This window comes from Carcharodon carcharias, chromosome 2, assembly GCF_017639515.1.
Source record: "Carcharodon carcharias isolate sCarCar2 chromosome 2, sCarCar2.pri, whole genome shotgun sequence".
In the NCBI taxonomy this organism is placed as follows: domain Eukaryota; kingdom Metazoa; phylum Chordata; class Chondrichthyes; order Lamniformes; family Lamnidae; genus Carcharodon; species Carcharodon carcharias.
Window position 1 is genome coordinate 34,429,501 of NC_054468.1, and position 25,614 is coordinate 34,455,114.

General features: G+C 40.9%; 1 protein-coding gene and 1 non-coding gene across 8 annotated transcripts in view; one reads left to right on the forward strand and one right to left on the reverse strand.

The window, feature by feature from the left end:
• The window catches only part of tnk2b (tyrosine kinase, non-receptor, 2b), a 259,122-nt gene that overhangs the window by 137,918 nt on the left and 95,590 nt on the right, over positions 1–25,614 (forward strand). The gene's annotated exons all lie outside the window — the stretch shown is intronic.
• On the reverse strand, positions 22,834–22,938 carry LOC121275518. The gene has a single exon (XR_005942487.1). It is a non-coding gene; the product is annotated as a U6 spliceosomal RNA (small nuclear RNA).

Here is a 25,614-nt window from a genome sequence, read left to right on the forward strand (position 1 = left end):
AAGTGGATTAAGTTCTTGCAAATTCAATGCCTCATATTAAAAGCTGAATTGTAGGGAAAGATGAAATCCTTGTGTTTGCACTCTTGCAAACTGATTTCCTTTTTAAGTCTGGATTGGTCTATTCTCTAGCTAAAGCTAGAGTTATGCTGTTACTCCAATGGAGCTTTTAACAAATTAGTGCATCTGGATTTAAAGTGGCTCTTTCACTCATTCATAGTCAGTATAGTGTTATGCGTAATTGTTTTACTTAATATACAAATGCTAACTGTGAGCCCTCTAATGTAAGTTATTGTCTCAAAAGATGACAGAACCGACAGTGGGAGAGTGTTTATGATGAGAAAATTGCACATTTAATTTCATTTTTTTTTGATGGGTATGGGTAGGCTGTTTATTATTTACATCTTATAAAGTAGTGTCAGTATTTGTTTTGACATGTTCCTCGTGCAGCATTAATTTAAATAGCAGGAAACTTTTGTGAAGGCTGAAACCTGTAACTTCATTGGATGCTTTAATTCATTGCATATTTATTTTCTTCAGAATTGCCCTTTGCAGTTGAGTGAGGTAGCAGCAAAAAAGACTGGCTGCAATGATTACTGTTGCCTCCTGGCCCTGAGCTTCATTTCACTTCACCACATCACCCCCAGCCCCCACACTTCTTTCTCCACTGATGGCTTCCCGTTTCCCGCCTACTTAAATATAAATATTGGTGGGAAGGAGCAGGGCTCAGCTTCCTGTCAGGCTTTGCTCCCATTTTCCCTCTGGCCTCCCGTGCTATGAATTTTTAATGTGGATGAATGCCTTAAACAAAATGTTTTCATGGTACAGTAGCCCATATAGCAATTTTTGCACCACTCCTTTCATTATTGTGGAAACAATTCAATTATATATGCTTTTCATGCAATGAATGTAATGCATTTTATTGGGCTTTGTATTCAGACAGTACTCCTGTCTGTCCTTGTCAAATTTATAAGTTAACTGTTAAAATCACATCTTCGTGACAAAATAGAACATTTGATCTGATTGCCAGGCCAATTGAGCTTGTTGTGAGTTTTTAGCTCTTGCTCTGAATCACCAGAATGAGCAGCATATGAAAGTGGGACATCTGGGGAAAAAAAAAATGCTGTTTTTCACACAACTTAAATGAAGTTCACTGCCAGCTTTAGCATAAGTAGTGTTCACACAGAAATCCATAACTCCAAAGGAGTTGCAGAGTTGCGTGCCACAGAGTTGTTTTCTCTGTCATTTGTAATATTCAGCAGTATGGGTCTGCAAGGATCCATAGGATCTCTAGGGTATTGCACCCATAATTAAACATTTTATTCTCATGCTTTCAGGTTGAATTTTAATCATTTTGTAAAGTTGGGTACAAAACCTCCCCTTCCTGTTTGCATGACTTTTTGGCTTCATTTTGCCGGAAAGGTTGTTTGTTACAAACTCTGTGATTGTATCAAGTTTGTGAAGGACTTCGTCATGACTAAAAGAATGCTTGTTTTTTTTCAGTCGTATCTTGCATGGAATTTTATTTTATGTATACTGAAGGGCTGAAATTTAAAATTCTGAAGAAATGCTATGCTTGTTTTGGCAATGATCGAGAGGAATATTGTGGTCCTAATGATTTTCAAATTGTTTAAAGAATTCCACCTGCCATATTTGCCGTGTTGACCAGAATGACAACACAGTACACCGCTAGTGGAACACAAATAGGTTTCAAAGAGACAGTCTGTCTGACATTTTTTTCTAACTCAGCTCAGTGGTAGCATTTTTGCCTCTGAGTCAGATCGTTATGTGTTCAAGTCCCACTCCAGAGATTTGCACACATAATCTAGGCTGACACGTAAGTGTAATACTGAGGGAGTGCTGTGTGTCGGAAGTGGTGTCTTTCAGCTGAAATGTTAAACTGAGGCTCTGTCTGTCCCTTTTAAGTGCGCATAAAATATCCTACGGCTCTATTTAAAGAAGAGTAGTGGTTGCACTGATATTCTGGCCAATATTTATTCCTAAATCAAAACCTAAAACAAATTATTTCAGTGCTGTTGGTGGGATATTCTCTGCACAAGTAATTACTGCATTACAACAGGGACCACACTTCAAACTACTTCATTGGTTGTAAAGTGCCTTGAGATATTCTGAAGTCATGAAAGGCAGTATATAAATGAGAGTTTTTCTTTTGTTTACAGTATTTGTCCCTGTAAAACAGAGCAACTTTCACATAGAGAGTGATTGCTTCTCCCCACCCTCCTGTGACTAAATAAGTTAGTTAATACAGATGGAGGAAGTCTATGATGTTGCACATTCTCAATAAACAGTATTAAAATTAGAGTCACATGAAATTAAATGAGAAATATCTCTGATCTGACGGAGAATCTACCTCTGCTCTTTGCAGTTTCTCATTGTATTTCATGGGCAGAATTTTTCCCCCGTTGGGGGGGAAGTTGATAGGCTGGCGTATGCGGGCACGCTTACGATAGGTGCCCCGATCGGAGGCGCGGCGCCATTTTACGTGGGTGGGCCAATTAAGGCCCGCCCAGCGTGACGTCTGCAGGGAAGCGCTATGCGCTCCCTGTGCAGGCGGGGGAAATGCCTAAAATCGAGAGTGTGCTCTTTCGTGCATGCTCACGATAGGGCGCACTCATCTCCCTGAGGCTAAGTGTTGCCTAAGGGAGATCGACTCTACTTTCAACAATATTAAAGTAGAAAAAAAAAATTCCCTTACCTATCCCCTCATGTGACAATGTCATATGAGTTGGGACACGTTCAAAATTTCCATAACAACTTTATTAAAATTTTTAAAGCCCTACATGAAACCTCATCTCATCGGTGGATGTTTTTTCTAGTTGCCACCAGGGCTCCTGGCCTGCCCGCCAACCTTAAGGTTGGATGGGCAGGTCCCTTAATTGCTTAATTGATCCTGTCAATGGCCTCAATTGGCCATTGACAGGTCGGTGGGTGTGCAGATGATTTTGCTGCACCCCCGCCTTCCTGAAAATTTAAATGGGGCGGGGTGACTTTGGAAGTTCCACCCGATGTCATCCCATGTCATTTTACGTGTCGGCAAGCGGGCCCCGCCCCTGCTCACCAACAGTAAAATCCTGCCCCATGTTTTTGGCTGATGAAGGTATACTATTGCAAATAATAACCTTAGTCAATTGTGCAGTTGGTTACGAAAGACTTAGTTTACTTTCTAATCAGATGGTGGTAGTTGGTTGGTTATCAGAATATGTCTAAGCAGCAAATGACTACATCATCTTCTGCAGGTCCTCTCATGATTAAAGAGTCCAGTGTAAGATAGGCATGGATGACAACAGAACTGGCAGTTCATGTTGTTGGTGCCTGGGGGATGTTTTGCAGGTGGCCACCTCTGGTAAAGTTGGATGTTGTGAGTTTGGTGTAGTTGGTCCTTAAGGCATACTGAACCAAATTTTAATGCCTGCACATTAGTTGGTCAGCTGCAGTGTTTTCCCAAGAGAGGTGATCTGCAGTGTACAAATTTGTAAAGCTCTTTTTCAGGTTTTCCTGTACCCTCTATACTGATCATGTTGATGATGTTTGCACTGAGACAGTTCTCCAAAGATGATCTGCTTGGGGATTCTGTAGTCATCTATGCAGGGGACGTGGTCAGCCCATCTAAGTGGAATTTTCTGAGGGTGGTCTCTATGCTATTGAGCCCAGCATAATGAAGGACGTTGTTGTTTGTGGGTTTGTCCTGCCATCAAATTCTCATGATGGACCTTGGGTGCCTTTGGTAGAAGTGTTCCAGAGCTTTGTGGCACCTAAAGCAGCCCCAGCATTCTGTGCCACACAGCAGGGTGGTAAGGACAGTGACCTGGCAAAATTTGATTTTAGTCTTCAGCTTAATGCCATGCTGCTTCCAAACATATCATGGATATGCATAGGCAAAACTTGCTTTCTGGGTGTGTGCACTGATCTCTTCATCAATAGTAGCATCCTTAGAAAGCATACTGTCAAGGTACAAGAATTTTTCTATAACCTTGAGCCTGGTATTATCAACAGTTATGTCTGTGCTTTATGATATGTGCCTGGTGCTGGTTGAAACATAACCTTGATGTTGGCGATACTGAAGTGAAGACTAAAGTTTTTGGTAGCACTCGAGAATTTGTTTGCCATAGCCTGGGTGTCTTCCTTGTTGTGGGAAGCTAGGGCACAGTCATTTGCATACTAAAGCTCTCTGATTACTGCCTCTGTGACTTCCGTGGAGGCGCACATTCTGGAGAGATTGACGAGCTTCCCTGAATGGAACCTAATAGCAATGGCTGCAGGCACGTCTCTGGAGGTTTCCTTAAACATTACAGTGAAGAAGAGATTGAAGAGTTGGGGAGCCATGATGCATCCTTGCTTTATGCTGCTGATTGCTGCAAGATCGGACATCTTGCCACAGGCACAAACATGTCCAACCATGCGACCATGTAGTATGTGTGGGATTTTGACACACTTATTTGGACATTGTAGCTTGAAGCGCAAATGCTATGGACCAGGTTGCCGTTTACTGTCAAAAGCTTTACTTAGATCTATGTATGGACAGCATATATAGATCTTGATATTGCTTTCTGCACTTTTCTTGGAGTTGTCTTGCTGCAAACACCATATCAGCTGTTCCACACTAGCCCTAAAATAGCCCTAAAACCACACTGTGATTCCGAGAGGACATCATCTACGTAGCTATCCAGTGGATGGTTTAATAGGATCCTTGTAAGGATCTTTCCTGCGATTGAGAGAAGACTTGTTCCTTAGTAGTAGCCAAATACATTTTTGAATCCTTTCCACTTCCAGATGCTGACTATGTTGGCATCTGTGAAACTTTTCCTGATCCCTGATACCCTTGAAGACAACTGTATGTTTGTTAACAAGCTCTTTATGATACTTCCAAATTGCTGCTGGAATGCCATCTGGCTAGGGGTTTGGATTTGATTGCCTTTATCTAATCTTCAATGGAAGGAGGAAGAGACGGGCTTTCTCTCTCAGGCAACTGCTCAATTTAATGCAGGGAATCTGCTGAGCTGTGAGAGTCTGTTGAACCCGATGAAGTGTTCATGCCACCTTTCCATTTCAGCTGCCTTGTCAGTGATTAATTCATTTCTATCAACTGTTGGGATTGGCACACAAGTTTGTGGTAGGTGGGGTTCAGAAAATTGTAAAAACAGGGATTGTGTCTCTCGGCTAGATATTGCAGTTAATCAGTTGAAGCGTCTAGCTGACAGGCATGATCCATAATTTTTTTTACACTTCAGATACATTCATTTGATTAAACTTTATATATGTAATATATATTGTGTAACTTTTTAAAAATTAAAACATGCCTACTTCATTCTTTCTCATTAATACTAATACTTTGGGAGATTTCTGTAAAAAAAAAATGTTGTCAGTAGCAAGGAATATAAAATTGTTTCCTTCAAACGTTGCATTGTTTCCTTAAAAGTTTCCACTACCAACTTATATAAAAAGCACAGGCAAACTTGAAGTAAAGTATTTAGGCCCAGCAGGATTAGAGAGCAGGAACAATTTGACCCTGATTGGGGAGGGAGGGGGCAGAGGAAGAGTGATGAGGGGAAGGAGGATGGAGGGGAGAAAGCAGTGAAGACAGGTACAGGAGAAAGGACATGAGGATGTATGGGAGGGGTAACGGAATAGGAGAGAGTAGAGGTAATGCTAGTGTGGCAAAATTGAAGTCAGTGAGATGAAAGGGGATTCAAGAACAAAAAGAGCTGGGGGTGTTGGTGCATGAATCCTTCAAGATGGCAAGACAGGTTAACAATGCATAAAAAAAGGATCCTGCACATAATAAATAGAGACATTGAGCAGGATTTTGCCCTTGGCTGGGGTGCTCGGTGGGGGCAATCAGGATGCCGCCTGCCTTTGGCTCCGCACTGCGATTTCATGCGGGTGGGCCAATTAAGCCCTCCCAACATGGAACGCGAGCGGCAGCATGGGGGAAGGAGGGTGAGTGAGCCTAGTGCACAGTTCGTGCATGCGCGTGAAAGAGCTGCCTCAGGGAGATGAATTGCTGTTTAAAAAAAAAGAAAGAAAATAAAAATGTCATAAAACGTGTCCCCTCATGTGACTCTGTCACATGAGCTGGGACATGTTTTCAATTCAAAAATAAAATTTTTATTTGATATTTAATTGCCTTAGGAAACCTCATCCTGCCCAGGGATGAGGTTTCCTAAAAAAAAAATGTAAGGGCTGCTTGGCCTTTTCACCTACCTGCCAAATGTTAGGTTGGGCGGGCAGCGTAAATTTGACTTTAATTAGCTTCTTAATGGCCTTAATTGTTGGTGGGTGCGCAGCCAACTCTGGCGCACACCCGCCGAACGAAGTATTGTGAAACTGCATGATGACATTGGGATGCTTGCCTGACCTCAACGCGCGTCATTTTACACTCGGGCGTGTCAGGCACATGCCTACACGCCGAGCATAACATTCTGCCCATAGAGTACAAAAGCCAAGATGTTATGCTAAACCTTTAAAAAAAAAATACTACTTTGACCCCAGTTGGAGTATTGTTCAGTTCTGGGCACTACACATTAGGAAGAACGTGAAGGCTTTGGAGAGAGAACAGAAGAGATTTACAAGAATGATTCCATGGGTGGAGATCACAGTTACATGGATAGACTGGGGAAGCTAGGATTGCTATCTAAACCTAAAAGGAGATTTGACAGAGGTGTTTGAAAAATCATGATGGATTTAGCTAGAGTAAATCAAGAGTAAGTTTCCAATAGTTGAAGGATTGATAACCAGAGGGCACAGTTTTAAGATGAGTGACAAAAGAACCAGAGGTAACAGGCTGAAAAAATGTTTTTACGCAATGCGTGGTTAGGATTTGGAATTCATTGCCTGATAGGTGGTGGATAAAGATTCAATAGTAGCTTTCAAATGAGAATTGAATAAATTCTTGAAGGAGAAAAAACTGCAGAGATAGAGGACAGAACTACCTGGAAAAGAGTCGGTGCAGACTTGAATGGCTGAATGGCCTCCTTTTGTGCTTTACTATTTTGCAACCTCTTTCCTGTTTTTTGCCAATTAAAATTTTATGTCGTATACTTGTCTTTTTGTTCTCATCCAGTAGGTCTTCAGAGATGTTTGCAATACATCGATTAAATTAAGGTATAATTAAGTTTCTTGAGTCATCCGTCACATGTGGGATTCCTATATCCAGCAAGTCCTGCCTTCAGAATAGTATTACAGATTACATGTTCTTTCTAAATGATGTAATAATGCTATTGAGATGTTTAGGGTGCCCACAAATGCTTACCAAAGCCTAGTTAGTCGTTCCAGTAATTTATAATGTCGAAGGGTGGGAAGTTGCTGAATAATTTTACTAATTGTGCTAAGGTATTTGAAAAATAATTTCCTGCTGTGGTTTGCAGATAGCATAGTTTTAAACAATGTTGTTTGATTTGGCTGTGCATCCACAAAATATGGATATTACGGTGGCCAATTAGATGTGAAGCACTCTATATAGATCTGCTAATGATTGAATTATTGCTGAAGTTTGTGACTTTGTGCAAACTAATTTTGAGACTAGTTAATGAGGGTTAGGCAAATTTAACCAAAGTGTAAATTTCTGTCCCAAACCCAATTCTAACCTGTTCCCATGCAACATAGCTAAGCACTGGAGTGTCTTTTTTAATTCTGTCAAGGAATGAGTGTCTCTGGCAAAGCCAACATTTGTTGCCTCTCTCGAATAAATCCCTGTATAAATATTCTTATAATCTTTAACCCTTGGGATGGAAGTGTGTGACCGTTTCCACTGCAGTTGGAACTTTGCTGCCCAAGGGATTTGATGGGGAAGCCACTGTCATCCACCCATTGTTTTTGCTCTAATACTGCTGCATCTGGTGTATTCCAGTGCTGGACTATGCTGCAAGTGAGAAAGGAGGAATTCCTCATCTGTTAATTATTCTAGAATTTCCTTTTGCAACACTGAGTCCTATGCCAAAGTGAAGAAGCAATGTCATCTAGGATCTGTTTGCTGGCAGTGGCAGTAAGGAGCATGTCCAGGAAGATGAATGTCTCTGAATTGATATGGGGGGGTTGAGTTCTTTTCTGAGTGGAGGGTTGGAAAGGGAACTTCTCTGGCAGAGGGACAGGATCTCTGTGAAAGGTGAGGTGTTAAAGAGAGAACCTCTCTGAGAGTGGGTCCCTCGGTGACAGTGGAGGGGTTGGAGAGAGAGTCGCTCTGGGAGTGGGGTGGAGTTGCCTCGGGGAAAGAGGAGAAATAGTTTTTATGGAAATGATGGTATGGTTAGCCTGTTGAGTATGGCCAAACCCCAATGTCATTTATTTTTCCTTTTTTTGATATTGAAAACATATCAACTGTGAAATAGTGAACTCTAAATATTAACCAGAATAAGCCTTTATTAAATTTCAAAATTTCCTGGGGAGCTTGGCCTGGGGCCACCTACACACTCAATACCATTGACCCTTACATCTTTCAAAACTACTGCTCCATCTCAAACCTTCATTTGCTCTCCAGAGTTCTTGAATGTACTGTCTCCATGCAAATCCTTACAGGCTCTATATAAATGCAAGATGCTTATTAAGCATGCTGGTGGGGGAAGGGCAGTGTCAGTATTTGGAATTAGTGCATACAATTCTACAGCCATAACGTTGCTCACCAAATATTTGATAATACCTCTGCTACAAATACATCCACTAGTAAAATCTGATGCCTTCTGCTTTAAATAGAAGCAGTCCTGCAATCTATTTATCAGCAGCAATAGACAAAACGACTGGGCGCAGTTGATTCACTGTCATGAATTGGAACCCTGTTTGAGCTCTTAAGGAAACTGTCAGTATGTGGGATGGAGGTAGAATTTATACAGGTCACTAATTAGGGCACCACATACTGCTGGGCCATATGGATTCAGGTTCAGTCTGCACTGTCAGAAATTATGGCAATGACCATCAGCAGCATTTGAGGTAGTGACATTGTCAAAAAGGGCTAAATTTGTGATCTTTAAGCAGAAGCACGTATTTGAATTTTCTGATGTTTACTCATATTCTGAAGCATTATAAAGGTATACCTGTAGTTACTGGTGTTTGTTGGAGCCCCCTTGCTTAATACTGTAAAACTGGTTCTGTGATTAAAACATTTATGCGGAAATATGGATGGGGATTAGAATCAGCACTTGTGGACAGTCAGTTTTGGGTGTCATTCCATATTCATGATATCGCTTCAGAGGAACTTTCTGTGTAAAATGTTTGTCTTCAGATGGTGCCCAGATGACAGATTTCCATAAAATATAAAAATGAGAGCACCAGCAGCATAAGCAATTAAGTATATATGACAGGATTGGAGATTTTTAAAAATAATGTTAGTTACTAAGTTTGGCTTTTAAGGAATATTTGGGTAATGTGGGAAGGTGGAATTGAGGAAGAAGATGCGCAATGATCATATTGAATGGCAGAGCTGTCTTGAAGGGCCAATGGCCAATCAACTCCTCCTATTTCTTATGTTCTTTTATTCTTAATTTCAACAGATTTTTTATCTTATTTTTATTTTATAAATCAGTGTTTCTGCTCTCAGTGCAGTTGAGAGTAATTCTTGCATTTTTTGACATTGTTCTTTTTAAGTAAATGTTAGCTTGTATTAACACATTCTTAAGTTGGATAAAAATGGGATCTAATACAAAGGGGCAACCTTAGAAGAACCATTAAACAATTTCCTAAATCAGTAAAAGGGCTTCACAAGGTTTATGCTGTGATATATGAGTCTGTCTGGAGGTATCACACTGATGCTTTCACAGGGTCGCACAGTAATGTCAAGCAAGGCAACTTTTCAGACAGGAGGAGTGTTTTGGATGGAGGTTTTTGTGCTCGAAGGCTTATGGACTTGATTTCTTGGTGAGCCTGACTAAAATATTATAAATCTTTAGTTTGTTTCCCAGAATATGTACTGCACTGATGATTTTGATAAGGAATGAAAAGTTTAATTAGACTGGTACACGTAAATATTTGTATCCAAAATTAAATGTGACTAAAGTTCAGTGTTTTGATAATTCAAAATATTTTGCTTTCCAAATTAATTAAATGCTACATGCTGTTCTAACTTTTCAATTTTTTGTGAAATTTTCATTGGTTAGTGGGATGTATGAGGGGTTGAAGGTCAGAACTTCATTTGTTGCATGGTAAAAAGATTTATGTTTCTGGTGTTTCATGGTGATTTATGCTCTGGTGTTAAAGAAAAGAGATGTGCATTATTTCTATTTTGAAAAGAGTCTGGTTGTAAACCAGTTGTGAAGTTGCACAAAGATTGCAGCTGAATACTAAGTTTTTTGACTGCACTGATCCAGAACTCGGCCCATTTCGGAGGTTGGTGAGCAGACAGAGCTGCCTTCCTGACCCCTGAGCACCAATAACAATTAACACGTGAAAGAGGAAGAAAGGAAGTTAAGATTGCCATCATCTCTTAAACTCAGGCTACAGGAACCAATTAGGAGTAAATGAGCTGAGGCTGGATTAAAAGCATCTGAAAAGGTCTCACTGTTTCTTTTGTTCCTGAGCAGACACAGTTCCTCAGAAGGATCTCTTGTGGGGACATGGGAGAAGAGGGAAGTGTTTTGTTTGGAGGGAAGGGAAAACTTTCTTCAGAAATTTTCTTCTTAATAATGCTCTCTCAGTTTTCTGGTCTAGCATTTGTTTTGTCATTTTGGCTGCCTGGCGAGCACTGAATCTCCTTTAAAAGATACACCGTTCCTATTTTCTCCATTTAACCTGGAGTCATAAGGAAGTGTTTACAGAAGCAAATTAAGACTGCATAATTTCTGAGGTGAAGATTACAGTAGTCTGACCTCAGTTCAGTTAGATCATGGCTGATCTGTAGCTCAACTCCATTTAATTGCCATTACTTAGCAATCAAGAATATATTGAATTTTTCAGTTAGATCATGGCTGATCTGTAGCTAAACTCCATTTAATTGCCATTACTTAGCAATCCAGAATATATTGAATCTCTGTTTCTCATTGAAATCTACTTAATTCTCAAGTCTGTTTAAGCCAAATGTCTTCACCTTTACGTGTCATTGCACCAATGTAGATTGACTGAATTTACTCCTTAAAACAAGATGGTAGATGCATCTCTGTATCCAAATATTAAATTATTCAATTACCCTCTTATTTAGGCAGAAAAGTGATTGTTTCCAAATGTGCACTGAACCAAAAAGGTTTGGTTTGAATGAACTCAACCTTATTGAACTGACCCAGAGGCAGAATCCCTGTTAACAGTCTGAGGTTGAATCAGTCTGTTCACAGCTTGGTGTCACATTTGACCCTGAAATGAGCTTCTTACCTCATATACTAAGACCGCCTACTTCTCCTTTAAAAGATACGCCATTCCTATTTTCTTCACTTAACCTGGAGGCATAAGGAACTGTTTACAGAAGAAAATTAAGACTGCATAATTTCTAAGGTGAAGATTACAGTAGTCTGACCTCAAGGAACAGAGTAGGCCATTCAACCCCTTGCCCCTGCACTATTATTCAGTTAGATCATGGCTGATCTGTAGCTCACTATCACCCGTCTCCCCACCCTGCCTCAGCTCATATGCTGCTGAAACCCTCATCCGTGCCTTTGTTACCTCTGGACTCGAATAATCCAACACTCCTGACTGGTCTCCCATATTCTACTCTCTGTAAACTTGAGGTCATCCAAAACTCTGCTGCCCACATCTTAAATCAGAGTAACTTATGGTCCCTTATAACCCCAGTGCTCGCTAATCTGCATTGACTCCCAATCAAGCAATGCCTTGATTTTTAAAATTCTCATCCTTGTTTTCAAATCTTTCCATGGCTTTGCCCTTTCCTATCTGCCTAATCTCTTTCAGCCCCACAATATCTGTGCTTTTCTAATTTTGGCCTCTCTTGCATCCCCAAGTTTTATTTGCTCCACCATTAATAGCTGTGCCTTCAGTTGTTTAGGTTCCAAGCTCTGGGATACCCTCCATACACCTCTGTACCTCGAAGACATTTCTTGAAACCTACCTCTTTGAGCAAGCTTTTGGCCAGCTGAGCTAATGTCTCCTTATGTGGTTCGGTCTCAAATTTTGTTTTATAATGCCCCTACAAAGTGCCTTGGGATGTTTTATTATGTTAAATGCACCATATAACTATAAGTTATTGTTTATCTCCTAGTTTGAGTGAATTCAAAACCTGCTGTATCGTTTCACACATGCACTTTACATTTGCGAAGGGTGGGTTTATTTCTGAATGGGTTGGGGAAGTAAGGTGCGATCTTAAATTGAATACTCATGTTCGCTGCACCAAAGAAAGTTAAGCCACTTGGTCATTGTTTAAAATCGCTGTTGTTGATGGAAAAAAGTAGCTTTCAAACTTTTCTACATGAGAATCTTCTACAAAATTAACACATTTAATAAATCCTTGTTTTCTGAAAAATCATGTCAACTATCGGAAAATCTCTAGCGCTATCATTGCACCAAGAATTACCCTCTGAAATTTCTGCAGAGGTGTTCTACCCTAACTTCTGTCACTCCCCATTGGGGTGAAGGTGAGCAGCATAAATTGTTAAAAAATTGCTGTTTCTCCATGCTTTCTGCTATGTTACAGCAGGACATCCAGAGAATATGCAGAAATTCCAGCCCTTTTTTTCAGTATCTAACACAAAAAAAAATCAGTAAATCAAAAATTACAGCAATCTGATGAGGCCTTTCTATCTCTGAAGGATTCCCAGCACTTTTGTGAAAACCCAGGGACCCCCATTTGAAAACCTGTTCGTAAAGCAGTTTATCATAGAATGGTTACAATCCCCAAGGAAGCCATGCAGCCCCTTTGAGTCTGTAGCGGCTTATTGCAACAGCAATTTAGCTTGTACCACTCCTCCGCCCTGTACCCATAGCCCTACAATTTTTAAAAATCTCTTCAGGTGCTTATACAATTCTTTTTTGAAAGCCATGATTGAATCCATCTCCACCACCCACTCAGGCAGGATATTCCGGATCCTAACTGCTCGCTGCGTAAAAGAAGATTTTCCTTAGGTTGCTTTTGGTACTTTTGCCAACTGAACTGAAGGAGCAGTTTTTCGTTATCTATTCTGTCTAGATTCCTCACAGTTTTGACCCTTTCAGTCAAGTCTTCTTTCAGCCTTCTCTTCTTTCAATCTTCTCTTTGCTAAGAAGAACAACCCCAATTTATCCAATCTATCCACATAATTGAAGTTCCTCATCCCTGGAACCATTCTCTTAAATCTTTCTGCACCCTTTCTAAAGCCTTCACATCTTTCCTAAAGTGCTGTGCTCAGAACTGGACACAGTACTCCAGTTGAGACTTTTACCAGTGCTTTATAAAAGTTTATAACAACTTCCTTTTGTACTCTGTTCTTGTATTTATAAAGCCCATGATCCTCTGTGCCTTTTAAACCACTTTCTCAACCTGTCCAGCTACCTTCAACAATTTGTGCACATATATCCCCAGGTAATCTGCTCCCACACCCCACTTAGAATTGTACCCTTTAGTTTCCGTAGCCTCTCCTCATTCTTCCTATCAATATTTATCACTTCACAGTCCTCTGTCCATTCCACCGACCTGAGAGTCCATTTGAAGTCTAACACTATTCTCACAGTTCACAATACGTTGACGTTTTGTGTCACCTGCAAATTTTGAGATTGTGCCATGTACACCTAAGTCTAAGTCATTAATATATATTAGGAAAAGCAGTGATCCTAGTACCAACCCTGGGGAACCCCAGTGTATACTTTCCTCCAGTTCGATAAACAACCGTTTTCCACAACTCTCCTCTTCCTGTCATTTAACCAGTATTGTATTCATGCTGTCATTGTCCCTTTTATTCCCTGGGCTTCCAACTTTGCTGATGAATGCCTTTTGAAAGTCCATATTACCCTCATCAACCCACACTGTAACTTCATCAAAAAAAACCTCAATTAAGTTGGTTAAAAACTATTTGCCTTTAACAAATCCATGCCAGCTTTCCTTAATTAATCTACTTTGTACAATTTTGTCCCAGTTTATTGTTTCTAAAAGCTTTTGCGCCACCGAGTTTAAACTGTCTAGCCTGTAATCCTGGGTTTGTTCTTACACACAGTTTGAACAAGGGTGTGTAACATTTGAAATTCTCCAGTTTTCTGGCACCAGTCCTCTATATCTAAGGAGGATTGGAAGACTATGGCTAGTATCTGTACAAATTTCATCTTTATTTCCTTCAGCATCCTCCAATCGAGTCCTAGTGACTTATTAAATTTATGTACAGCCAGCCTTTCTATTTCCTGCACTTCACCAACTTTTATCCCATCCATAATCTGGACTATATTTTAAATTGCTCCAGCATCATCATCTTCCTTGGTAAAGACATAAGCACATGGCAATGTTACATCTGAGAGCGACACCTTTAAGTACAATTATTCCATCACCAGCAGAGTTCATGTTTGGCAGACTGTTATGTACCAATTTACCTACTCTTACCCATTTTACTCTCTCAGAAATTAGAGAGCAGCTTTTAAAACTGCAAGAGGAAATGACCAACATGCACAATAAAAATTTATAATACATGCTTATGTTTAGTTACCATTACATAAGTATACAGAACTGATGAATCAATGAGTCTCTAAAGCCTCTTGTAATAACCTTATCTGGAGGTTTCTTTAATTGCTCACAGTGATCTGTGGGGTTGTTATTCTTGGGTGTCTTTGAATATTTATAAAGTAGAGCTGGATAGCCTCTTGATATGCAAGGGGGCGAAAGATTATCGGGGGTAAGTGGGAATGTGAAGTTGAATTTACAATCCGATGATCTTGTTGAATGGCAGAGCAGGCTCGAGGGGCCGAGTGGCCTTCTCCTCCTAATTCGTATGTTTGTACGCAAGAAACCATGCTGTTTGAACATATTGAATTTGGATAGCAGGTCAGCTGCATCCCAATTCAAACTGGGGAATTTTGTGGACATTTTGTCAATATCTCTTTGACCTTCCGCCATGTTTTATTCAGTTTATTGTTCAGCAACTCAGCAAGCCTGTCATTATAACCGCAACCTTCTCTTGCCTACTTGTATGGCAGTTTTATGTGTTTTTTTTTGTTTGACTCTCTCTTACTCGCTATCGCTCCGTCCCACACCCTGGTCATTCGCCTTTCCTGACTGAGCTAACTCAATGCTGGTGTCGATGCGCTGTCCCACTCAATACGGGGGAATCTGTCTGCTTACCAGCTCTATCTTGGCGCTATGTGTTCAAAGCTTTTCTGTGCAGTCAGCATGCTGCGTTGTCAACACTCTCCATCACTGCAAACTCGCTGCGGTCTGACCAAAACATTGAGGGTCATCTCATGCCATGTAGCTCATCTAAGGCTGTTCACCATGTAGTACCTGTACTGTACCATGACCACCACCATCTAGAAGGACAAGGGCTGCAGATAGATGGGAACGTCACTACTTGGAATTTCCCCTCCAAATCACTCCATCATCCTGACTTGGAAATATATCACCATTCCTTCACTGTCGTGGGTCAAAATCCTGAAACTCCCTCCCTAACAGCACTGTGGGTGCACCTACAGCGGTTCTAGAAGGCAGCTCACCACCACTGTCTCAACAGCAACTAGGGATGGGCAATAAATGCTGGCCTAGCCAGTGAAGCACACGTCCCATGAACGAATAAAAAGAACAATCTTGCTGCCACGCTGTTTGACCCCGCTGAGCACCTTGTTGTGTTTTATATAGTGATATAAGCACCAATCATTCATAAGGGATTGTGTAAACACATTGGGGGTTCATTTATTTAGAGTAGGTGCATGGGAACAGATATATATGTATAGAAATCTTGAAGTCATCAGCAGCAGAGCTGTGTTCTGCTCACATGCAAAAGTGAAACTGGCACTGGATCACATGACACACTTCCGTTCTAGTATTGGCATGCTGCTATCCCTTAAAAGCATATTGCAACGCCACTGTCACTTAAAAATTCAGTGTGTTGAAGTGTTGCTCACTTTGAGGATACTCATTAAATAGTGCTCCCAGCCCCTCTGATCACAAGTTAATATCCTACTGATCCTTGTGTAAAACTTTAAACTAATAAGTATTAATTGTCTAGTTGACATGGATCCATTCTGTTAATTAATCCTCAAGTTTCCAACATCCATCTCAGATTTTGTCTGCTCGTTTCTGAATGTTGGATGTTATTTTTAACAAGGATTCCAGTCTTCATACTTGCTTAAGCATTGTTCCTGGATACAGTATTTAAAATTCAGTGTGATATATTTTCTGACATTGGTCAGGCTAGGAACATTTTCATTGTTTGTGTACAAGGAAAGCTCTGTTCCAGATTATTAAATTGCTTGAAACTTAATTCAAGTATATCTTGAGAAGTCCTGTAGATTATTTTATGCATTGGAGGAATCCTTGTTTTGTACTGTACTTATTCTGTTGTCCTTATTCTTGTTGGCCAAATTTATTTGCACTTCAAGTATTATGGGAAAATGAACTTGCATTTCTGGAGCAGGTTACTGGAAAGAGTGCTTTGCACCAGGATGTTGCACACCACATTAGAGGCACTTTTACATTGTGTTAATGCTACCAGATTCCTGAAGCTTGGGTGTTGTGCAGTTGGCTGTGAGCCAAATGTAAAACTACCAAGACTAAGACTGATGGCCCGGAAGTCCAGCTTAAAATGGATCTTCACTGCCACTGGCCTTGGCGGGCCTGGCATGTTTAAAATTTGATTTGTAGCTGACTGTACAAGATCGTCACTTTGGGAATCAAGTGACATTAATAAGAGTCCTGTAGAAGTGCCTTTTTAAAAAAAAACAAGTGGATGCTGTAATGGGAAAGACCAAGGTCACACCAAGGCCTTCTCTAGCTTTATCTTTATGGCTCCAGTTTTATACTGAATAGTCTAGGCAATAGAGCCCAAGATCTTGTTTGCTTTAACTGCAGCCACCCAACATTGAGTTTGAACCTGTAAGGAATGGTCAACTACTACCCTGTAGTGTGACTCCCTTTCTGTCACCTTTAAGCCACCCAAATTGTACCATGCACTCAAATTTTGTTCATAATTGCACAATTATCTACATTGAAAGACCTTTGCTGGTTTTGCACCTACTTCCATAATCTATCCAAATCCATTCGTAAACTATATCTTTATTTTAATATCCTTACTGTACTGCATTCAATATAATGTAATTTGTAAATTCAATAACTGTACTATATGAAGATGGATGTTATATTATTTCAATATTTTTGGGAATATGGTGGTATTCTGTAAAGAAGGGTGTGAGTGTGTGATTAATTAAACTGGGGGGGGGAGGTTAGTAAAGATAGCTTGTCTGTGGGAACTGAGAGATGAAAGCTAACCGTGCTCGAAGCATGCATTTGTAATGAGAGGCTATGGTGAAGTTGAATGTACAAGCAAATAGGTTGGATTTTAAAATTTGCAATATGAGATAAATAGGGATTTAATTTTTCAGCCATTAAACTTCAAAGGTGGGGGGGGGTTTAGAAGTGACAAAGGACTTTTATAATTTACAAAATAAATTGCAGCCTATGTAATATTAGGAAATATTATTACATTTTATTTCACCTGAAAGTGGAGGTAATAGAAAAACAAAAGATTTTTATATTTTGGAAAAGTTGAGTTCAAAGAGGTGCTTAGGACAATGGAATCTAAGATGAAAGGAGAAAAGGATATTTAAGGAAAGATGTTGAGTGAAGTTGGGTGGCTGGTTGGGGGAGATGCCCTGATACCAGATCTGTGCTGGGAGAAGGTGTGAAAGTTGTGAATTTGAAGCAGCCATCAAGTATGTAAGCTAGAGAATTCTTTGTTTTCAGAATGCATTTTTCTGAATCCTTCTTTTGGACTTCCACAGCAGATTGGAAGAGAGTGAGATGTGTGGTATCCTTTACTGACATAACAACAATTTTCCTTGGGGTAATATTACTGGATTTTTTGGTTAAAAATCTAAAAGGGAGCTGTTGCCAAGTGATTTACTTGTGTGTGGTTTTTTTGGGGGGGGGATTGTTTGTAAGGCTGTCAACTGTGTAACTTTAATCTTGAGTGCTTAAGTGTTTTTTCATCTAGTTAATAAATCTTATAATTTTAAAATCCTAAGTGTGTTACTGGGATTCTGTACTTTTGGGATCAGTAGACCTTTTCCTTGTTTTCAAATGCAAAAAAAATTATGACCAAGAAGATAAGGTTCTCTCTGGGATTTGGCTTGCTCAGTAAATAACATCAGCTGCGGTTGTAACAACCATCTATGCCCTGCTCTATATTGTTAATAAACACCATACGCAGAACTTCAGGGACACCTCACTCAACCTGGATTCTATGGGAGAGCAGTCACCTTTTGGCTACTTCTTTTTATCCAGTTTATGACTTACTTATCTTACAACAATCTCCTTGACATTAGGAACTTAATTTTAGTAGAGTCCCTCCTATTGCAATTTATCAGAATTTGTTTGCTGGTCTTTAACCCAACAATGCTGCCAGACCTGCTGAGTTTTTCCAGGTAATTCTGTTTTCGTTTTGGATTTCCAGCATCCGCAGTTTTTTGTTTTTATTTTTGTTTTTCCTTCTTTCAACCAGTCTGCTTTGCCCTTTGTTTCTGGCAGTTTGACGCACCAGCTCCCTTTCAGATTTTGACATTTGTGAAAACAAACTTTCCAATTTTTATAGCATTATAATTAACACTAGAAGTTGTTCATACGTTCTTCTAACAAATTAGGACATTTAATTATTTTGGTTAGTTGCATGATTTCTTTTTCTACAGGCCAAAAAATGTTGGAAATTTAAGTCACATGTCTAGCTCTGGCCTTATACCTGTAAGAGAATAGCTATTTAAAGCAAGTGACTTTTTAAAGCAGAATACTGTTTCTGACCTATTCTTAGAAACCTTTAAGCAAATCCCAGGGTTGACCTTTACTGTGGCTGTTGTGTTCAGTATTTGGGTTGCTGACAAGGCATGATCTATCAGACCTTTTCATAGCGTGTCTGAAACTTAAATCCTGCATCCTGCTGTGTGTCAGCTTGTGTAGATTTCAAGGTCCTTAAATTTATAGAAGCAGGTGATCTACTTCAGAGTCTGATTACAGGGTTACATTTACTCCAGCTGTAGTATCATGTCAGGCTATCAACTTCATCCTTTCCTTCCTCCTTCCCCATGCTATCCTTCCCATTTTGTCTAGTTATAGTGCAGAAACTCATTAATGTATTCTCAGATGGTAGGGGGCATAACTGCTGTTAGCACCACTTGGTTTATTTGGTAAGAGCAGTTCTGACTAAGGCAAAAAGGCTGCATTGACTTTCATTCTCAATGCTTTAACCCTCCCCCCCTTTCTCCTGATTGAGTAGTAACTGGCAATTCTGCTTTATCACATTTTTAATCTGTGTACTCTTATGCATAATGAAGATGCTGATCTGTTCCTTGAGTCACTTGTGTTCCAGCAAACACACTATTTAGGTTTTCAGCATAACATCCACTAATATACACTAAAAAATGAACGTAAAGTCCAGATGGATGGTGTATGCAAATAGCTTTACAAAAATTAATACAATTGCTGTACCTTATGCTCAATTTTACTTTGGAAAATCAGCCCAAAAGACATTCATACAATGGATAGGAAGAAAAAACAAAATGCTGGAAATTCAAAAATCAACTATTCTGCTAATTCTAGAACTGCAAGAAGTTTCTTGTTGTGCGTGATTTCGTTCTGCAAATCAGAAAAGGTTAATGCAGATTAAGGATTAGTTCCCTGGCGTGTTGTGTCTTTGAGAGGGTGTCTGTTGAAGACAAATGACTGAATGTTTTGGACCATCTGGGTCAGTCAGTATCTGAAGAGGAGATAGATTGCAATCTTTCCTCTGTTCAGTTGATCACAGACATGCTGTTATTTCCAGCATTTTTTCTTTTTATTCTGTTGTGCACTGAGTGCATATTACTGTACTGAATTATATTAGTGAGTCCTAATTTTTGGAATGTAGAACTTTAACATGCAGCATTGTATGTTTCTGTGATGCAAAGTATTACAATTTATAACCTATTATTAGATATGCTACCTGGCTCCTTTCATCTGAGTTGTGACAATTGACCAGAGTAATTCTAATAAACCAATAGAAAATGGGTGAGAAGAATAAATGAAACATTTTTTCTGGAACACTGACATTCCTCTTAGAGATATTGGAGCAGTTTACCACTGATTCTGCAACTGTGAGGCTACTAGATTTGAATTTGAAGCTAATAGAAGTCACATGTCTTCATTAAAACCATTGGTCCACCACCAAAATAGAAAGTGGAATATCACTGAAAGTGGAAGATAATATCACCAACTTTAACTTTAACACCTATGTGTTCTATTGTACTATTGTTGTTGACATCTTTTGATGATCTGCTTCTATCACTGCTTGTTTGTCGCTACAACCACACCAACCCCCTCCACCTCTCTGTCTCTCTATCTCTCCGCCCCCCACACACACACCTTAAACCAGCTTATATTTCAGCTCTTTCCTGGACTCGAACTCAAGTTCTGTCGAAGGGTCATGAGGACTCGAAACGTCAACTCTTTTCTTCTCCGCCGATGCTGCCAGACCTGCTGAGTTTTTCCAGGTAATTCTGTTTTTGTTTTGGATTTCCAGCATCCGCAGTTTTTTTGTTTTTATTTTTTTGTTTTTATCTATGTTTTTAGAAAGTGGAAGGTTGGTTAGTGTACCTTGTCTTTGCAAATGTTGGCTGGAGGAAGCTTGAAAAAGGCCTCTACAAAAGGCATCTTGCATGTGGGAGCTCAGCCCTAGGCACATGCATTGGTGTTGGAATGTTAAAGGTTTACGTACACTCTCACATTTATGCTGCTAAATGTGCAGTATTGATGTGTGATGTTTTAAATATTCATTCATGGAATGTGGGCGTTGCTGGCTAGGCCAGCATTTATTGCCTATTCCTAATTGGCCATGAGAAGGTGGTGGTGAGCTGCCTTATTGAACCTCTGCAGTTCAAATTTCTATTAGAACAAAGAACAAAGAAAAGTACAGAACAGGAACAGGCCCTTCGGCCCTCCAAGCCGAATCATATTGCCTGTCAAACTAAAATATTTTGCACTTCCGGGGTCCGTATCCCCCTATTCATGTATTTGTCAAGCTGCCTCTTAAACACCACTATCGTACCTGCTTCCACCACCTCTTCTGGCAGCAAATTCCAGACACTCAATACCCTCTGCATAAAAAAACTTGCCCCGCACATCTCCTCTAAAGTTTTCTCCTCTCACCTTAAATCTATGTCCTCTAGTAATTGACTCTTCCACCCTGGGAAAAAGCTTCTGAATATCTACTCTGTCCATGCCACTTATAATTTTGTAAACTTCTATCAAGTTGCCCCTCAATCTCCATCGCTCTAGTGAGAACAATCCGAGTTTCTCCAACCTCTCCTCATAGCTAATAACCTCCAGACCAGGCAGCATCCTGGTAAATCTCCTCTGCACCCCCTCCAACGCCTCCATATCCTTCTGTAATGTGGCAACCAGAATTGCACGCAATATTCCAAGTGTGGCCTAACCAAGGTTCTATATAGCTGCAGCATGACTTCCCAGCTTTTATACTCAGTATCCCTGCCGATGAAGGCAAGTGTGCCATATGCCTTCCTGACTACCTTGTCCACCTGCGTTGCCACTTTCAGTGACCTGTGGACCTGTACACCCAGATCCTTCTGCCCGTCGATGCACTTAAGGATTCTGCCATTTACTGTATAATTCCTACCTGCATTAGACCTTCCAAAATGCATTGCCTCACATTTGTCCGGATTAAACTCCATCTACCATTTCTCTGCCCAAATCTCCAACCGATCTATATCCCATTGTATCCTTTGACAATCCTCTTCACTATCTGCAACTCCTGTAACCTTAGTGTCATCTGCAAACTTAATTAGCTCAGTTACATTTTCCTCCAAATCATTTACGTATACTACAAACAGCAAAGGTCCCAGCACTGATCCTTGCAGAACACCACTAGTCACAGCTCTCCATTCAGAAATGCACCCTTCCATTGCTACCCTCTGTCTCCTATGACCAAGCCAATTCTGTATCCATCTTGCCAGCTCACCTCTGATCCCATGCAACTTTACCTTCTGTACCAGTCTGCCATGAGGGACCTTGTCAAAGGCCTTACTGAAATCCATGTAGATAACATCCACTGCCCTTCCATCGTTGATCATCTTTGTCACTTCCTCGAAAAACTCGATCAAGTTATTGAGACACGACCTCCCCTTCACAAAACCATGCTGCCTCTCACTAATATGCCCATTTGCTTCCAAATGGTAGTAAATCCTGTCACAAAGAATCTTCTCCAATAATTTCCCTACTACTGACGTAAGGCTCACCAGCCTGTAATTTCCTGGATTATCCCTGCTACCCTTCTTAAAGAATGGAACAACATTGGCCATTCTCCAGTTCTCTGGGACCTCACCCAGAGCATCCCAGCCATTTCTCTTTATACTCTCCTGAGTACCAAATAGCCAAATAAATTAATAGCCCCTTAAAGGGCACATAATGCTGCAAGCCAGGTATGAGTGGAAGCTATCAGCTTCCGATCCATAGTCAGATGCTTTATTCAATACACCACAAGCCTCAGTCTGTCTTTGTGCTCTTCTGATTCTTTTGAATGCCCCTTTATATACTCTTCTGAATTTAACAGTCAATAAAATAAACTTATTAATGTGACAACGCCTTAAAGGGGCAGTCTCTCTTTATACTCTTTTGAATATATCAATTAAACAAATGAGCAATTTAACAAATTAACCAATTTACACAAATTGACAGCACCTGAAAAGAGCACTATAATGAGGAAAAAAGGAACCTTTGTCTCTCTTTATATTTTGAAAGTCTGAAATATGGAATGCTTCACGAATTTGCGTGTCATCCTTGCACAGGGGCCATGCTAATCTTCTCTGTATCGTTCCAATTTTAAGGCCAGCTTCATTTAAATGGGCACCGCCTACTGCTGCTTGAAAAGGCCAGTTTCATTTAAATGGACACTGCCCACTGTTACTCAGAAAGGCTGGGCTCATTTAAATAGGTGCCTCCCACTTTCACTTAAAAAGGCCACCTTCATTTAAATAGTATATGTTTATAAGTACTCCAGGTGCTTGATTAAACAATGACCTTAACCTGTGTATCTTAACAATATAATTAGCATACAATTAACAGGAGAGCTGGGCCTAAATAGCTAAGTGGTTATGGTTCTGGGTTTGTAACCCCAAGATCAAGAGTTCAAATCTCACAATGGCAAACTATGAAACAATGTAACTTCATCTGAAACAGATGGAAACAGGTTTACTCAAAAAAGAGTATCAAGAGTTCAAATCTCACAATGGCAAACTATGAAACAATGTAACTTCATCTGAAACAGATGGAAATGGGTTTGTACTCAAAAGAGTTACATACTTAAAGCAGTAATTATTAGCAGTAATTTCACATGGTCCTTGGGATCACATAAACAAATGCAAGCCCATAGTAGGGTGCAATTGAATTTCTAAAAAAAAAAGGCTTGGCCTAAATAGCCAAGTGGTTATGGTACTGGGTTTGTAACCCCCAAGATCAAGAGTTCAAATCTCACAATGGCAAAACTATCAAGAGTTCAAATCTCACAATGGCAAACTATGACACAATGTAACTTCATCTGAAACAGATGGAAACAGGTTTACTCAAAAGAGTATCAAGAGTTCAAATCTCACAATGGCAAACTATGGAACAATGTGACTTCATCTGAAACAGATGGAAACAGGTTTACTCAAAAGAGTATCAAGAGTTCAAATCTCACAATGATAAAACTATCAAGAGTTCAAATCTCACAATGGCAAACTATGAAACTATGTAACTTCATCTGAAACAGATGGAAATGGGTTTGTACTCGAAAGAGTTACTGGGTTTGTAACCCAAGATCAAGAGTTCAAATCTCACAATGGCCAACTATGAAACATTGTAACTTCATCTGAATAGGAACAGATGGAAACGTGTTTGTACTCGAAAGAGTTACAATTAACAGGAGGGCTATGGGAAAGGGTGGGGTGTGGAACTAACTAAATTTCTCTTGCAGAGAGTTGGTATGGGCATGATGGGTCCTTCAGGGCAGTAGCCATACTATGACTTACCTGGCAGGGGAGAGACCTTCATCACGTTTCTGCCAGGGAAAGAGCAATGGCTATAACCAGTCAAACCCCTTACCATGGGGTACCTAACACTATCCGAGTCATGGTGAAGGGCAGCGAGCAAGGAACAGGAATGGATAGGACCTTCTTCACCAAGAGGATCCTATTCAAGCTGTGTGGTTTCGAGGCTGCGGAGATCTACTGCCTACAGGATTTCCCCAGCGCTGGTTTCTTTGATGTGACCTTCAAGCAAGTGGCAGCTTGTGTCAAACTCCTGAAGGTGTTTGAGGAAAAGGAAGACCTGCCAGAAATGAAGATCCTGACGGCGGAGCCGCTCTTTGCTCTAGCGTTGCAACGAGAACGGGTTGCAACAGTGCATCTGTACAACCCCTACGTCCCTGTCGCTGACGTGCTCACCTTCCTTACCAGGTACTTCGATAAGGTTGGGAGCTGCACTGAGGTTAAAGATAATTTGGGGATCTGGACATGTAAACGCCAGGTTAAGGTAATGCTCAAGACCAATGATAAGGGAGCCGTTTTCCACCCCCCTTCCAGATTCGCTATCGGGGGAAGCCGTGGGTACCTTGTCTACGCTGGGCAACCCAAACTTTGTCGCTCATGCGACAAGTCTGGTCATGTGGCGGCCAACTGCAGCGCCGTCCTCTGCAAGAACTGCAAAAAGGAAGGGCACCAGACAAAAGATTGTAAACAGGCTAAGTGCTGCAACCTGTGTGGCGAGGCAAGTCACCTCTACAAGACCTGCCCCAAACGTTGCCGTACCTCTGCACAGGCAGCCAAAGCCAACGAGGGGGAAGCAGAAGAAATGCCTCGTGTCACTCCAACCACCAAGGCCCCCAGGGAGAACAACGGGACAAAGGAGGACACAGAGAGAGACAAGGTGGAGGAAAAGATTGGGGCAACAGACAGCCAATCAACAGCACTGCCCCCTGAACCTCCCACTCCTCAGGAGAGCGAATCAACGGAGGAGGAGGAGGCAGCAGTGGGAAAGCAGCAGGGGGAGTGGCAGCTGGTGAAGAGAGCCAAAAAGAAGAAGGGACTAAAAAGAAACCAAGCCACTTCCCAGACAAGAGTCAAGAGGTGTCTCCTATCTGACACGGATAACAAGAGCAGCAGCTCTCCGGACGAAGAAGGGCCAGGGCGGCGCCAACAGAAGAAGCGACAAAACGCTAGGGAGTTGGAGGATGAGACACCCGAGCTCCAGAACATTGGAGACAATGAGGAGACCAGCGCACCGCAACTTTGCCCACAACCTGAAGAGGCCAGTGCACCACAACCCCAGGAATCTGGGAACAGTGAGGCGCTCAGCGCACCCCAGCTCCGGGAAGCCGGGAGCAGCAACGCCCCAGAGGGGGAGAGGATTGGAGAAGCTTCTCCAACAGAGGACATTTCAAACCCCGCTCTCTGCACGGACCCCCAGATGCCACCTGAGCAGAACATCTCCAATGGGGAGGTTCAGGACGCTTTCCTCAGCCCATCCCAAGTGAAGCAATTTGAGCA